This window comes from Petaurus breviceps, unplaced genomic scaffold (genome assembly GCF_028583685.1).
Source record: "Petaurus breviceps papuanus isolate PSGF00001 unplaced genomic scaffold, PetGlider_PUasm1.0 80, whole genome shotgun sequence".
In the NCBI taxonomy this organism is placed as follows: domain Eukaryota; kingdom Metazoa; phylum Chordata; class Mammalia; order Diprotodontia; family Petauridae; genus Petaurus; species Petaurus breviceps.
The window spans coordinates 10692623-10705888 of NW_027186540.1; the positions used below are offsets into that span (position 1 = coordinate 10692623).

Genomic DNA, 13266 nt, shown 5'->3' on the forward strand with positions numbered 1-13266 from the left:
TCTCTCTCTCTCTCTCTCTCTCTCTCTCTCTCTCTCTCTCTCTCTCTCTCTCTCTCTCTCTCTCTCCCTCTCTCCCTTCTCCCTTCCTCCCCCTCTCTCCCCCCTTCCCTGCCCCCCATCTCCTTGACCTACTCATCCTGACTCATGAACATATTATTCTATTTATTTCCTACTTTCACACTTTATCTTGATTTGGACCAATATCTAACCCTTCCCACAATTTTGCTCTTCATGCCAGGAGCAACCTCTGCAATTCTCCCTGTGATTTCTGGCATCTCTCAACTTTATCAGCTGCATATTTCAAATCTTCATGGGAAAAAATACCTTTGCTTATGTTTCTCTTCTGTATTTTTTTTAAATTTATGATTAAAGTTCATTGTTTGACCTCATGCTTAATTTTGAAACTGAGATTTTATTAAAATTTCTTAAGGAAACAAACTATATTTGAAGTACAGTCATATTCAATATTTCTCTTTATTGATGTAACATAAGTAAAATTAAGATTAGGACAATTTTAAAGGCCAGTTGGAGAAAAGTATTGCTACATGTTTGTATTGAATATCATCTTGGTGATATGGCATGATAGAAAGTGTATCTCAGCAGGTTCCTTTCTTACAGGCATGGGTGAATGGAAAGAAGTAGTGGAATCCAAGACCAAAAATGGAGTAAGAATAAAGAGGGTCTTAAATATCAAGCAAAGTGGAGCCATTGAAGATTTTTAAGTGGGGATGGGGGGGGGGTGTACAAAGCAGCCATTTAGAAGATAAAGTTTCAATATAGGAACTAGACTAAAGTGATGGGACATTAGGATATACAATATACAGACTGGAGTAAAGTGATGGGACACTAGAATATAAAATATACAGACTAGAAGAAAGTTATGAGACCCAACCATGGAAAGAGTTACCTAATAGGGGCCTGAATAGGGTGGTGGCAATGGGAATGGAAAGGAAGGATGTATTATCGAGAGATCGTAAAGGAAAAAATCAAAATAGTTTGGTGACCAAATGAGGAGAGGAATAATAGATGACTGCATTTTCCATCCTTTTTGAATGGAAGAATTTTGGTTTCAGGAGAGTTCCTTTGTCCCAGGAGAAAGAGTGATGAACTGGGAAGCAAAAGAACTGACTGAATTTGGGTTCTAGCTTTGCTGCTCACTAGCTAAGTGATTGTAGGGAAGTCACTTAAGTGACCTGGGCTTTAGTTTTCTAATCTATAAAATGAGAATAGCAACACTTGCACTAATTATTTGATGAAAATATTAAGTCAGAATTTTGTTTAAAAAATTTTTGTGATGCATTTGAGATTCTGGCAGGATATCCTAAGTGGAAATGTCTCTCAGGCACTTGGAAAATTAGATCTCAGAGTGGAGGAGGAGTGCAGAGACAGTTATTAACCAGAGGCAGAATATTGGACATCATCTATACAGATAGGAAAATTAATTATTAAAGTGAGGGAATGAAGAAGTGGAGAGAAGTATAAATTATTTTGAGAATTTTGTGAAAAAAAGATAGAGGATAGTAACTTAAGGGACTTGATACATAAATGGGACTTTTTCTTTAGGATGAGAAAGCCTATTCATGTTTGTTGGCAAGGAAGAAGTCAGTGGGGGCAGGGAATTGAACATATGCAAAATGCATATGCATATGCAAAATGGAGAGAATTGAGCAAATACATCCTGGAGGATGGCAGGGAAAGGAATGGGGAAAAGGACCTCGGTGGAAGAAAGGGAAGTTGTGAAAGTTTGAGTTAGATGATTCCTGTAAAGGAGATTAGCTCAGGAGTAAGTTACAGTGGAACACATTACAGATGTAATAGTCACTGGAAATTATGAAAAGGATTCAGCAACAGATCAATGAAAGAACTACCAAGCTACAGGGAAGGCCTAATTGAAGGTCTTAAATAACATGTGCTTGTAGGAAACTCAGCATAGTTTCATGGCTTTCTCCATTAGCATGCAGTATACTAGGAGTTGGACTTGGAAAGTGGAGAGATTAGAGACTAACCAAGTTGAAGACAGTCATGATGGGCATGTTTGTGTCAGAGAGATGAGGGATCCTAAGGATGCAAGAAAAGGTATTATTAAAATGTCTGACTGTAGAGTCACTACTCATAGGGAAACTGGAGGAAGCTAGTAGGAGGTTAGTGAATAAGATAAGTTAGGGAGGGTCTAAGGGATGCTGATTCTTCATGATGATAAATACTGAACTTGGTGTGTGTGTGTGTGTGTGTGTGTGTGTGTGTGTGTGTGTGTGTGGTCTTATATACTATGTATGCTATAATTAATATAATATAATTTTATATACTATATATATATATTACATATACTATGTAATATACTCTCTAATACTAAATATATACTAAGTAATATTAATATACTCTCTAATACTAAAATACTAAAAATAGTATTTTAAGTTTTATAAAATCCTTTTCCCCCATACTAATCCTGTGAAGTAATATAAATAATGTTATACTACTTTACAAATGAGGAAACAGAGGCTCAGAGCAATGAAATAAATTGCTTATGATCACACAGCTGGTAGGTGAAGAGCAAGTGTAATTAATAGGTATGAGAGTGTAAGAAAAGTGAAAAATTATTGTTCTTCTCTTGTTTCCTAGATGGTGGTGAAGCTAGGCATCTTGGATGAATTAGATTTCTTCTTCTTAGAGCTATTTCAAGTGATTAATATTGTATGTTCTTGCTATTCATTTATAAATAACTAGTAAAGGTTAGATTAAGAAAATAATGATGGGGCGGCTAGGTGGCTCAGTGAATAGAGCACCGGCCCTAGAGTCAGGAGGACCTGAGTTCAAATGCAGCCTCAGACACTTAACACAAAAACTAGCCTTGTGACCTTGGGCAAGTCAACCCCAATTGCCCTACCTTCCCCCCTCCAAAAAAAGAAAAAAGAAAATAATGAAAAGGTGGCTACTTCATCGGGGACTCAGAGGCCCCAGAAAACAGGGCATTGGGCAAAGATAGGCCAGGGGTGACTACATGTCATCCTCTAGGTCCTCAAGTGTGGCCCTTTAGGACCTAGAAGGCCACTTGTGGCCCCTAGGATTAGGCAGTCAGTTAACAAATTTATTTACTCTTACCCTTTATCAGACAGTATGCTAAGCACTGGAGTTGGTGTTAGGGTAAGGGATTTATTGGTAGCTAGGTGGGACAGTGGTTAGAGTGGCTGGCCTAGAATCAGGAAGACCTGAGTTCAAATTTGGCCTTGGACATTAACTAGCTGTGTGACCCTGAGCAAGCCACTTAACCCTGTGTGTCTCTATTTCTTCATCTGTAAAGCGATTTGGAGAAGGAAATGGTGAGTCATTATCCTTGCCAAGAAGACCCCAGATGGGTTTACAAAGAGTCGGACACAACTGAAAGGGTTTATATTAGGGAGTTCAATAAACCAAAACAGGTAGATCAGTATTTTTAGAAACAGGTACAGTGTCTGTCTTGGGGCTGAGGGGGTTCAAGGGAAAAAGTACAGAGGAGAACATCTAACAAGGAAGTGTTGAGTGTTTCCAAGAGGGAAGCCGGGCTATTTTACTTAGAGCCATTCCTGACCTGTGGTCATGTGGATTAGGCTTTTAATTTGTGACTTAGCTCTTCATTCAAACCCCTGCCACCCTTCCATGTTCCATATAAAATGTTTACCATATTTGAAATTTTGCCTGACTCTTGCCTTTGATTTTTTTGCATAATTCTGTTATCACTTATTTTTTAAAAAATTATTTGACCTTCATCCCTCTAAACAACTGTGACCTTCATCCCTTTAAACAACTAACAATGAGTTTTTTAAACTTGTGAGATGCATGCCAGACATAGTAGGGCACATCTGTAATCCCTGCTATCAGAGGAAGGTAGAGGCTGGCAGATCACTTGAGGTCAGGAGTTCAGAGCTCCAGTAGGGCTGTGATGATTGGGAGTTTGCATTGTCTGAAATCACTAAAGTGTGTCCCCAAGTGTAGGGGGTTAATATGGGTGGCACCAAGCTCCCTAAGATGGAATGAATGGGTTCAAGGAGGAAACAGAGCAGGTCAAAACTCTGGTACAAATCAGAAGTGGGATGGAGAATTGGGTTCATCATTGGCTACTGAATTTCCGACCTGGATGAGAAAGGGATACCTAGGTTTAAAACTAATAATAATTAGTAGTAATAGTAATTGGACACTTGTAAAATGCAAAGCAGTTCATTAAAGCTGAGTTCTCTAAAAAAACTGGCTATAAAGGGAAATTTTTAGTCTGTAGACAGACTTTAAATATAGCATTTATTTGCTGAAACATGGCAGTTTCTGTGTACAGTGACCTTACTGTATTTCCCTTCGTGAAATGAAGAACAGTACTGTGTAAATTAGTTTCCATTCAGGATTGGTAACACCAAGTGCTAATAGCTCCCGATTATTTTGAAGTAAATGTGTTTAGAAGCATGACTCTGTGACATCTGTTCTGTGGGAATTTCCACAAGATCTGTATGTGTCATCACTCTTGCTATTTGGTTATGTTAATTATTTTCTTGATAGGCCAGCCTTGTATGGAAAAGAATCTCTTTTGGACTGATAATATCATTATTTACAGGTGTATCCTACATGTTTGTAGAGATATTTGTGACTCTCAGGGAGATGTCTATTTGTGGAAAAAGTAATAATATGTGGGAAAATGAACTCAGGTCATAACATATTCTTGTACTTGAAGGAAAATATTTACCATTATACAAGGTAGGTACTTCCATGACTTATAAATAGGAATGTTTCCAATTATACCTAAATTTTAACATCTTAGTTTGGGTCATTCATTTATTTGCTTCAAAAAACCATGAATATTTCAGAATTAAATCCTGCTTTTAAATTGTGTAACTTCTATTATAGCTCAACTAAAAGTTTAATATGAAATATATGTAATTCATCTTCTATCATTTTGATTTTCATTCAAGATGGTCTACTGGGGGATAAGTGACTACAGTCTACATGACTTACTTAATACATGAAGGTTACTGAATAACAGTGTATTAGAACCTGGATTGGCTACAAAGAGTAAATTTAGAAGTGAAATGAAAAAAGGAATTTTTTTAGATTATAAGGCATTTAAGTAGCTGTTAAAATTTAAAAAAGAGAAATAGGTTGTACCACAGGTCATTTTTAAGGTATATCAGCATTCTAGATACACTATTCTTAATCTCTGTTAGAACATTTATGGAAGATAAAAGAATCTGAGCAATCTGACACCAACATGAACAAAGATATCAGTAATCATCACAAAATAATAGGATCTCAAGATTGGAAGGGACTCCAAAGGCTACCTATTCCCTAGGCTATGATAGCTCTAAGCTTTTTTTGGCAGATATTTCACACTTGACTTATACTAAGCTTTCAATTTACTAAAATTCTCAGATCTTCTGTACGTGAATTGTCTTCCCATTCTTTTGTGGAAAAGATTTTTGGAACCTAAATGTAGGAGTTTTGATTCTGTAATTCCCTGTGCTTTCCCTGACGATTAGACTTTTTGTTCCCACTGGGACATAAGGTTTTAATTAACTTAGTGGACAAAAATCAACAAGATCCTAGATGAAATCCAATTATCTAATTTTATTTTCCCACATCACTTTACCTTTCTGCTATCTACAAGTATCTCAGCAGAATTCCCAGATGGCCAGGCTATCTGAAGTACAGGGACATTTAGCATAGGTCACATAGCATACATCCTTATTTGTGGTATGACATGTTATACATTAATTTAAATTTTATATGAGGTATTTTTCTACATTGTCACAAATTCTTTTGTTGTATTTTATACATAACTTCTATATGATATATAATTTCTATTTAGTTCCATTCAAAAATTATTAGGCATTTCAAACTTAATTATCTTATTCTGGCTTTCAATATTTATGAATACTCTCAAGTCATCACCTTATCAAACAAGCTGAACTAGTTGTAGATATATTTATTCAACATAATAAATATTTACTTAGTTACATATTCCATTTCATTATAAAGTGTAAATTTACTTTGTACAGTACTTGCAGTTCCTCAAAAAAGAATACAGTACTCTTATTAACATAGCCAAAATTTTAACCACACCTAAAGCATTACCATGCCTGGAATGATCTCCCTATCTCTGCCTACTGCCTTCCCTGCCTTCCCCTAAGTCCCAAACTAAATTAAATTGTTCTACAGAGACCCTTTTTCAATCCCTCTTAATTCTAGTGTCTTCTCTCTCTTGCTTAATTTTTTTTTTTACCAATTTAGTTGCTTATTGTCCTTCTCTCCCTATTAGATTGTGAGTTCCTTATGGACGATGACTTTTTTTTTTTTAGCACTTTCTAATTTATTTATTTATTTTTATTTCTACATTCATTTCCATGAATTTTACATTTTTTTTCACCTCCCTCTCCTCTCCCCTCCCCAAGATGGTGTACAATCTGATATAGATTCTACATATAGATTCTTATTAAACAGATATTCACATCAGCTATGTTGTAAAGAAGAATTAGAATGAATGGGAGGAATCATGAGAAAGAAGAAACAAAACAAGAGAGCAAATAGTCTGCTTCGATCTGCATTCAAAATCCATATTTCTTTCTCTGGATGTGGATGGAATTTTCCATCATGAGCCTTTTGGAGTTGTTTTAGGTCCTTGCATTGATGAGAAGAGCTAAGTCTATCAAAGTCACACAATGTGGCTGTCACTGTGTATTGTACACTGTGTATTTTTCTCCTGGTTCTACAATTACTGTCTTTTGCCTCTTTTTTATTTTTATTTTTTGTATCCCCAGCACTTACCATAGGTTTGGCCCTTAGTAGATGCTTAATAAATGTTTATTGACTGGCTGACTGATTTCATTTATAGGAAGAAAATTACAAATTAAATGTGCAAAAGAATTTATATTTGTATATTTTTAAATGAGGATACATCCTAGATAGGACTCACCAAATTAATGGGGAGGAGCAGGCTAAAATAGTGATCTGAGTATAGGTGAAAGAGCCACTAAACAACTCCTTTTCCCTCCAAACTACTTCATTAGCTCCATCATGTTGCTTAAAAATTCCACTTTACTCACACCTTTGGAAATAGCATGCTTTATTTGTGTAGAACTGTAAGGATTACCAACAGCCTCATTCACAACATTGTGGTTTTTTATAAAGGTAATAGAAGAATTACTGTCCCTGTTTTACAGATGAGAACATTGAATAATTTGGAGCACAGAGCTAGTCAAAGTCAGAACTAAAACTCTAATCTGGGATAGGAATTCTAGACCCATTCCTCTTCCTGTATGCATTACAAGTTGCTGCTTGGGTCTGCTATTATAACACAGATATTAAGCCATTGTCACACATTAATATCATGGCCCTACCCACCAGTTGAGTAATGGCAGAACAAATTATGGTTCATTAATATAATGAAATCTAATTGTACCATGAGAAATGAGGACAGGGGATGTTTCAGAGAAACCTGGGAAAACTTGTATGAAATGATGATGAAAGTGTAAGTGAGCAGCATCAGAACCATTTAAGTGATGACAACTTGTAAAGAAAAGATGTGGAAGACCTAAAAGAAAAAAAAAAAAGCTCTGATCAATGACTGTCCACAACTTCAGACCAATGATAAAACATTCTTTGTTCCTTTGTGTACTTAATTTTACATGGTATTTCATGGTTACTGTGCATATTGTCAGATAATGTTTTGTTATAAAGAATTGTGTGCATGAAAGCATATTTTCAGAAAACTCTAGTGAAAGATTACAGTTTTTCATGGTCATGGGAGCCTAATCCCTCTTTTTCCATTGGTTCAATGCATTAATATTATTGATTTTGACTTCTGTGCTATTTTCTATGAACATTGTCCCTGCAAAAGTTGTGTATTGTCTGTATACACAAAGCAAGCTATATATAGGATGAATGGCAATAATTAAAAGAGGAAAGGTACTAAAATTAAAAGGAATGGGGAAGACTTCCTGTAGAAGGTAAAATTTTAGTTGGCATTTAAAAGAAGCCAGGGAAGATTGTATATACATATATATAATAATCATTGTATGTATTCTTGTTTTGGGGAGTGAGTAGAGGGAGTTCCTATATGTATGTATGCACACATATGTATATTTTGTTACATGTGTCAGTTTACTATATTATATATCATTATATACATACATGTGTACAAGTATATAATGTGTTTATATGTGTATATACAGAGAGATACATACATACACAAATGGATTTTTAATGGAAATCAAAGCATCCTAAAACACTTAAGCAATTTTTACCTTTATGGAGAGGTATGAAGATTATTTTTTCCTCTCTAATCTGAATAGCTTCTTTACTTCATTATGGATTTAACATTCTTAAAGCAGTATTAATTATTGTTGATTAGTATCCAGTGTGATAAAATGAGCCTTTTAGTTAGCTCACTAGTAACTGGTCCAATTTAATTGCTAACCAATTCTTCCCAAATATTTTTATGAGTTGACACGGTGTATGATGGATCTCACATAGCTCTGGAGAAACACAATAGGTACCTACAAATTTGTTTAACCTTACAGGAGAGAAAGTGATTTGAAAGAAGCAATTGAAGAGGAATGAGTTCAATGAAGTGAGAAGTGTACTGGTCTGAGAACTGTAAGACATAGATTTAATTCAAAGTTATATGTTTACTCTCTGTATGTCCATGAGTTTAACATCTCTGAGTCTTAGGTTATTTTCTGCAAAACAAAGAGAACAATATTTGTACTACTTACATCAAAGTGCTGTTACAAGCAACTCTAAAGACATACATACATACATACATACATACATACATACATAGATGATAGATGAAGAGATAAAGGAGAGAGGGGGAAGGGTCCTACGAGACTGAAGATTTCTAAATTAGTTCTATAAGGAAAGTGACACTTGCCTTATCTAAAATTTACCTCACTTTTACACATAGCCCAGTGCCCTGAATAGAGTAGCCACTCATTAAATGATTATTTGGTTCTTTAAGAAATAAAATAAAAAGAGAGAAAGGAAAATCCCCCCAGGAGAAGGTCTGTTCTCTTTAATATCTTAGTATTAGAAAAACTGCACAAAATAGATATATTCTTATATTTGTAAACCAATGAAAATAATTTAAGGAATTCAATATGTTAATACATTGTTAAAAGATAGTTTTTTTCCCTTTTCAAAATATTTGAGCCTTTTTATATTTCATGCTAATTTATAATAAAATCATTTAAAATATTTAGGTATTTTTTTGCAGAAAACAATTGTTTTCTGAACCCTAGAAGAATGTAGCTTCACTGATTCCTCAATACTTATTAAGGAATAAAGTTCCTTGTTATGATATTGATTCAGTACACCACAATGAATTATGACACAGATAAGGTATTGTCAGCTTTGTGTATTCAGGAAGATTGAATCAAATAAATTACCTAATTCAAATAAATGACCAAGGTTATAATAGCATCATGGCAGAGTAGATAGAAGACTGAGCTTGGAGTCAGGGAGAACTGGGTTTAAATCCCCACTTTGATAATTACTAATTGTGTGACCCTGGGAAAGTCATTTGACGTCTAACATTTAACAAATCCCTCTGACTTAAGTGGCATAGTGAATAGAGTGCCAGGCACAGAGTCAAGAAGACTCATCTTCCTGAGTTTGAACCTGACCTCAGACACTTACTAGTTGTATGACCCTGGGCAAGACATGTAACCCTTTTTGCTTCAGGTTCCTCATCTGTAAAATGATCTGGAGAATGAAATGGTAATCTACTTTAGTACTTTTGCTAAGAAAACCCCAAATCGAATCACAAAGAGTAGGACACAACAGAAAAATTATTGAACTGAAGGATATATCTAAATCTCATTTGGTGGAGCAAATTCCCATACCTGGAGTCCCCCATGGTAGGTCAGGGCTTTTTTGAGTATTGGAATGTTAGTATATCAGTAAAGTTCATAATATATGAGCTCTCAAGAAACAATATTGATTTGGGTAAGGCTGAATTTCTTTCTTATTGTTGTTCACCCTTCATTCTCAAAAGGGACCAATGACATCAAGTAGGTCGTATCTTGCCTCGAAAGTGAGTTGGATTTAAGTAAGGAAGGGCTATGGAGAGTTGTCATTAATAGGCAGTAGTTTAACAGGTGAATAGAATTATCAGTTTGTATTTTTTGAAGATAGAAACTGAGGCCCAGAGGCGGCTAGGTGATGAAGTGAGTAAAGCGCTGGCCCTGGAGTCAGGAGGGCCTAAGTTCAAATCTGGCCTTAGACACTTAACATTTACTAGCCATGTGACCTTGGGCAAGTCACTTAACCCCAAATACCCTGCCTTCCCCCCTCCAAAAAAGCAAAATAATAATAACAATAATAACCAAAAAAGAAACTGAGACCCAGTAGTCAGTTGTGCTTGGGGCATGCATGGCAAACTTTTTTTTTTAACTAAATTTGGAAAGGAGTACAGAGTTTATTTATGCATATATTTAAACAATATACCTTTGTGATTGTGGAGACCTTTATCAAGTTTTCTTTGGAAATTTTCCAATTTTTTTCTTCTATTAAGGAAGAAAGACAACTTCCTGAACATTAAAGTGTTTTTCATGTCATACAATTATTACATGGGGTTTCTGGTGCAATTTCCTTTCCTTTTTTTTTTTTTTAACACAACAGTGATTGTCCTTGAAATTTCAGCAATATCAGATAACTATAATTACTTCTTATGCAGAACTTTATAAAGAATTCTACTTCATAAAACCAATATATTCCTTAAAAAAAAATACATTTTTTTAAGAGAAGTAAGTTCAAGGTCAAATTAACCTTTTGGTACATTTTAAGTTACAGCCCTGCATTGAATTATTTTGGAAACAATGTTTCCAAATTGCCTCTACCTTTATCATTGTTGCACTTCGATAGCTTCATTCCCCACAGAGGAAATTCATATAAGTAGGGTCTGTTTCCGGCACACTTCAAGGAGGCTTAATTACCAAAGTATAACAAAAACCTTTACTGTGTGTTGTAGGGGCTTTTCAGCCATTTAGGTAATTTCTGTAGCTTGGACCCCAAGAACAGCATGAAGGAAAAGCTTCATGGTAAGTGAGCTTATGGCTATAAATGTGGCAAAAGACAGTTAAAACAATAACATTATTGAATAGTAATGAGGAAATGAAAAATAATGTCTGAATTCAAATGTGAGCTTGGTAACTAGAAAAGAGAAAACTCATAACAAATTTGCATAGTCCAGCAAAACAAATAGCCAAATTGGCCAAGTCCATAAATGTATATATCATTTTACATTTTAAATTCATCATTTCTCTGTTAGATAGATTTAATCTTCTGTCCTCTGGAATCATTGTTTATCATTATATTGATTGGAGTTCTATGTTGAAAGTGATTTTTTAAAATAATATTGTCATTGTATAAATTGTTCTCATAGTTGTGATCTCTCCACCCTGAATAGAAGTCCTCCTGATTTACTTTGAAACTGTATATTCTACTACATTCATATACCATAATTTTTTTTTTAGATTTTTCCCAAGTGGTAGGCACACTCATAGTTACATATGTTACAAACATAGTTTTTGTTGTGTTTTTGTTTTGTTTTGGGGGGGGTGGTTGCTACTATGAAAAAGATACTATAAATGTTTTTTTCCCTTGTATGTATGAGGCCTTTTCCTCTTTGATATCTTTAGGGCATATGATTATTAGCAGTATTTCTGGGTCAAATGTTATACACAATTTAGTGATTTCTTATGCATAGTTCCAAATTGCTTTCTAGAATATCAACTAGACAAAAAGTCTTTAATGCCCTTTTCATCTCTGACATTCTATATATAAAAAGAAAAGAAAAGAAAAATCCCTGTGTAGCTGATGAAACTACCTCTACCAGTCCTGGTTGGCAGGTACCTTCACTGCAATCTACTATCTTAGCCATGTAGTAAATAGAATACTAGGCTGTCCTAAATTTAAATCCTGCCTCGGACTTATTATCCGTGTTATTCTAGACAAGTCATTTAACTCCTGTGAGCCTTAGTTTTCTCATCTGTAAAATGAGATGGTTATTCTTGAGGGCCTCTTGGATCCTTTATAGTTCTAAATCTAGGATGTATGCTCCTGTCCTTCAAGAGAGATGCCTGGAGCACTGAGAGACTAAGTAACCTGCCCTGTGTCTTCCAGGATCTGAGGCCAGCTTTCTATTAAACACTCAGGCTGCTTCTCTATTGTTCTGAGAGAAGGAATTTAATATCTTTCCATATTTAGATCTTAATTGTGTGCACCTGGGGTGCTTCAGGACAGGGGATTTGACTTTATTTTCCATTCAATTTCATTTTTCATTTTAGCATACCAACAAACTCATTCATCCAATATGCCTCTGCATATTTCTCCCTTTGAATCTTCTGACAATGAAGATCTTAGAGACATGTATGAGTACTGCCAATAAAGGAACTTGTTCCTGTACTTCGTCTGGCTTAAAATGAGAAATCTCAATAAGGGAATGATCTAAGTATTTTCTTTTGTACTTGCAGGACCTATAAACATTCTTCAGGGGATGGTCTTTGATTCATATGCAATAAACAATGTCAAACTGTCAGGGACTAGTTTAAGACTGTGAGCACATCATTCAAAGAAGGTGCATTAAGGTGAATAGAAATGACAACAAATCATTTATAAAATGAAAAGAAAAACTAAATGTGATGTGCCATAGCTGTTTCTACATGTCTTTGTCAAATGCCTTAATTTAAACAGCTAATATTTCTGTTCCATTTTAAAATGTTCAGATGATTTTACTTATTTTGTGTAATTTGATTACTGAAGGTAGTGTCTCATAATTATTTCAAGTCTATGATAATCATAAATTAGATTGTTTTTGCCTTTTACTTTTTAGCGCCCCTCTTTAAATTCCTTGTCTTACCTAGTTTTATGGGTAAAGAAAAGGTGGTGTTTTAGGAATGGTCTTAATCATAGCCTCTGTGTCAAAGGCTCTTACTTGAACCTCCTATTTATCTGGTTCTTTCACTCTATCCAGGTAGAGAGAATTTGGGAACTTTGATATATGACCACCTGCCTATGGTAGCACTAGTTTATCTTCCTCATTCTAATAAGTCATAATGCCTAGAACTAGACAAAAAAATCTTTAATGCCCTTTTCATCTCTGACATTCTATGTATAAAAAGAAAAGAAAAATCCCTGCGTAGCTGATGAAACTACCTCTACAAGTCCTGTTTGGCATGTACCTTCACTGCAATCTTTATTTATATTATATTATATTATATTATATTATATTATATTATATTATATTATATT

The 13266-nt window shown here is 34.8% G+C and overlaps 1 protein-coding gene across 9 annotated transcripts in view; it reads left to right on the top strand.

Annotated features, from left to right (window-relative positions):
* Positions 1-13266, top strand: part of LOC138176017 (semaphorin-3D) — a 252885-nt gene that overhangs the window by 35579 nt on the left and 204040 nt on the right. The window contains exon 3 of one of the 9 annotated variants that reach the window (XM_069106719.1): positions 8535-8610. The exons of the other annotated variants lie outside the window; for them this stretch is intronic. The gene's annotated coding sequence lies outside the window, so the exon portion shown is untranslated. The remainder of the gene's footprint in view (positions 1-8534; positions 8611-13266) is intronic. 9 annotated transcript variants of the gene reach the window in all.